We start from the raw sequence: 621 nt of genomic DNA on the forward strand, positions 1-621 counted from the left end.
AATGTGTAAGAGAGTGGCAGACATTAGAACATGGAGCAAAAGGAAGAGAGATCAATCATAATGATTACAGTAATTCGATGGGGGAATTAGATGGCTCATAGGGTGCAGAGTAGAGATGCTCTTCCTGCTTCTTATTGAGTGTGAAGAATTTCACACCTCAGTGCACAGTATAAGCACATCTATATGCTTTAAGAGAATCAAGCATGAAAGAAATAGTAGAGGAAATGATAGAGAAGACATACAAATTGGCAAGGAAAAGCAGTATTTATCACCATTGTCTCTCAGGTTTTATTGAATGGATAGACTGGCAAGAAGGTAGGGTAAATATTGATAAGCCATGGAAGATGTAATTGTGAACTTGAAGTAGCATCAAAGTTTTACCACACATCTGCACTCAGACCTCACTTCTACTGCTTACTTGGAGTGTACTGTTGAGCAGGCAGCTCTGTATTTCATCTTCTGTAATGTTGGAAAATCATACCTACCTTTATATGGTATTAGGAACTATTAACAGATGAGGTATTATGCATTAAGTTCACCATGTTTATTTGGGAAATCAGAGTCCAGGTAGGAAAGAACATGAATAAGTCACACCCATACCCCGTGTATTCACATCTGCTT

This window comes from Cricetulus griseus, chromosome 10, assembly GCF_003668045.3.
Source record: "Cricetulus griseus strain 17A/GY chromosome 10, alternate assembly CriGri-PICRH-1.0, whole genome shotgun sequence".
In the NCBI taxonomy this organism is placed as follows: Eukaryota; Metazoa; Chordata; class Mammalia; order Rodentia; family Cricetidae; genus Cricetulus; species Cricetulus griseus.